Consider the following 3,209-nt stretch of genomic DNA (forward strand, 5'->3'; position numbering starts at 1 on the left):
CCATGCTAGCTTTTGAAATTACAGGCATGTACAACCGTGATAGCTTTTATGTTTAAGTTGGAAATACAAACTCAGTTTTTCATGCACGAGTGGCAAGCTGTTTGCCTTCTGAGGTGCCTCCTCCTTAGCACACTATGCATTTCTTCATATATTTGTCTAGTGTCTTTAAAAAACAACAAAACGTTTTATTGTTTCTTTGTGAATTTCACATCATGCATCCAATCTCACTCATCTCCCCCTCCAAACATACCTGCCTACTCTCCACCTTTGCAACCTAACCTCCAACAAAGAAAGGAAACCTCATTGTAGTAACTGTCATGTGTTGCTGTGTGTCCCACAGTATACCCTTTTGGCCACTCTTTATGCCTACGAATGTTCATTGCAATGAGGCATTGGTCTTCTTCGAGGCCTCTGTCTTCTGCCACTCTGACAATACTGGGACCTCATTGGGACTCCTCTTGGAGTCCCATCCTGCTGTTGCTTTGTGTCATGGAAATTCTGTAGTTTTGGATCTGTAGGACGAGCCCCTTCATGTGCCCCAGAGATTCATCTATGGTGTAGATGTTAGGGTGGGACAATTCAAAGTTCTGGATCTGTGCCTGAGAGGTATCTGAGTTGGTTAGACATCAGGCTGTCCCACTCTCATGCCCTCAGGGCAAGCTCACCAGCAACACCCAAAATGAGGGTCAGTTCTCTCCTGCTTCCCAGGTCAGGTACTGTGTCCACTATCACCAGGTGTAGCAGCCAGGGACAGATATCGCCGGTTCTCTCACTCTCTTGACTCCTGGCTCTCCTACCTGCCATAAGTGGTGAAGTATAAGGGAGGAGAGGCAGATATCTTTCATCCACACTACTGCACAGCAGAGAGGAGGCAGTGATGACTCTCTTTGCTCAAGCCCGTAGAGCTAGCTGACCTGCAAACCCCATGTCCAGGGCCAGTTCTACTCTGCAGCCCAGGTGAGGAACAGGTCCTGCTCTCTCAAGTGCTAAAACAGGTCGGGGGCAGAGACAGCTCTTCTGTTCTCATGTCCCCAGGGCCGCCTCTCCCACCTGCCATAAGTGGCAAGGCACGAGGGTTGGGGAGGTCATCTTTCCCTTGCCCATGTTGCAGTGTAGCAGACAAGTAGTAGTGCTAGTTCTTCCACACTCTCACCCACAGGACCAGCTCAACTACATCCCAGTCATCAGGGTCAGCTCAACTGTGCTGCCTAGGTGAGGTGCAAAGCCTGCTCTCCCAAGTGCTTCAGCAGGTAAGGGGCAGGGCCAGTCCTCCTGTCTCATGACCCCATAGGGGTCTGTTCTCCTCTCTGCTGACAGTGGTGTGGGCAAAAAAAGGACTGGAGGGGACCCTTCATTCACTGATATCACTGCACACCAGAGAACAAGCAGGGTCGACTCTTGTCCACACTCATGCCCTCAGGGTCAAATCACTCACAACCCCCTGGGCAGCACAGCAGGGCTAGCTAGCTCTGCTCTGCTGCTCAGATTAAGTACAGGGCCACTTTCCTGAGGGCTGCAGTAGGTGAGTGGCAGGATCAGCTTTCTTGCTCTAATGACCTCAGGGACAACTCTCCTGCCTGCTGTAGAGGCAAGGGGTAGTAGGGGGTCATCTCTCCCTCACCCATGTCAACACCACATGGAAGAAAAAGGATGGGTGTCAGCTCTCTGAGGGTCATGCCCTCAGGGCTCCTCTCCAACATCACTGCCATCAGAGTAAGCTCTATTGAGCTGCCCAGATGAGATGCAGGGCTTGCTTTCCCAAGTGTTGCAGCCCATGATGGGCAGGGACATCTCTCCTGCTCTCATGACTCCAGGATCAACTCTCTCATCTGCCACAGGTGTTTTGAGGGGGAGGGGTGGAGAGGAGGGAGGAGGGTATCTCTCCCTTGTCCATGCCTCCATAGGGGAGAGGAGTAGCAGGGCCATCTCTCTCACATTCATATCCTGAGGGATCACTTACCTGCAACTCTTGCAATGTGCAGTGCTGCTCTCCTGAGTACTGCAACTGACTAGGGGTCAGCTCACCTCTCGTGCCTCCAGAGCCAGTTTCTCTACAATGCCCACATAAGGGGTTGGGTCAATTCTGCACAGCCCTCAGACATTAACGTGTTCCTGGATGGCAGCCCAGACCAGGGATGTCTGCCTGACCTTTGGTGTTAATAGACCCCTGCTCCCACATGGCCACAGACCCAGAGGTGGCCTGCAGTTGGAGCATAGCTCAAGACCTACTATAGTCTAAGGTGATATTACATCACATCAGACTGTTCATCACTATCCTCAACTCTCCAGTTCTGTACCTTTTATTTGTGCCCCTATCCTTCTGTTTCTCTTTCTTGTCCATTTCTTCACCACTTGCTCCTCTTCTTGGTGCCCAGGGTTTCTGAGTGTCTAGGGTCATCTCAGGAATGGTCTCTGGAGTGTATTACAGTTCTTGCATTATGGCATTGGGCAGGGGTCATCTCAGGCATGGTCTTCTCATCCCAGGCCTGCATGACTCTGGACTAATGGTAATCTCTGATTCACTTTTTACAGGGAGTGTTAAGCTACTAATCATTCACATGTTTGCATATAGAACACTGAATATATACAGAACCTCTTTCCTCTTTGCTACCTATGACACATATGGCACAGCAGTCACACCTGCAACTCCTCTAGGGGCAAGGTATAGTATATTTTGTTGGTTTTCTTTTTTTTTTAATAAATAGAAAGCATAAACTATCCCTGAGTTATGTGAGCTCCTCCAGCAAAACAATTGAACTCTAGAACTGAGTCCTGATATCCATGATTCATAACCAGTGGGTCAGAAGTGTAGGTCAATTCTAAGGCTTGGGAATAGAATTTGAAGTAGGGACAGTCATACCAATGGAACCCCTAGCTAGGGGTTCTGATGATATTTCCAAGTATATAGTAGCACAAATAACATAGCCAACCAATGCCTACAAGAAAATTTCCTGTTCAGCACGTGCAGAACGATCACAGATAGTTTAGTGAGCAGAGATCGAATTACCATGTGAACTTTGTATGGATTGCAAGAGTAGTAGGAAAACCAAGGTGTATTTCTTTTCCTTCAGACGGAGGAGTGGGAGTTGAGTTCTTACCCCTCTCCTAAGGACAATCCAGAAAGAGCGTGTAAGTCCATGTTCTCCACCTCTCAGGAGCAGAGCATCGTCCTTTGTAGAATAGGATATGACCTCATGCCGTCTGATAAT

The 3,209-nt window shown here is 48.8% G+C and overlaps 1 non-coding gene across 1 annotated transcript; it reads right to left on the reverse strand.

Annotated features, from left to right (window-relative positions):
• Positions 1 to 2,534: 2,534 nt before the first annotated feature.
• LOC115030773 lies at positions 2,535 to 2,662 on the reverse strand. Its single transcript, XR_003836364.1, has one exon. It is a non-coding gene; the product is annotated as a small nucleolar RNA SNORA17 (small nucleolar RNA).
• Positions 2,663 to 3,209: the final 547 nt, after the last annotated feature.

The sequence above is a fragment of the Mus caroli genome, chromosome 3, assembly GCF_900094665.2.
Source record: "Mus caroli chromosome 3, CAROLI_EIJ_v1.1, whole genome shotgun sequence".
Lineage (NCBI taxonomy): Eukaryota > Metazoa > Chordata > Mammalia > Rodentia > Muridae > Mus > Mus caroli.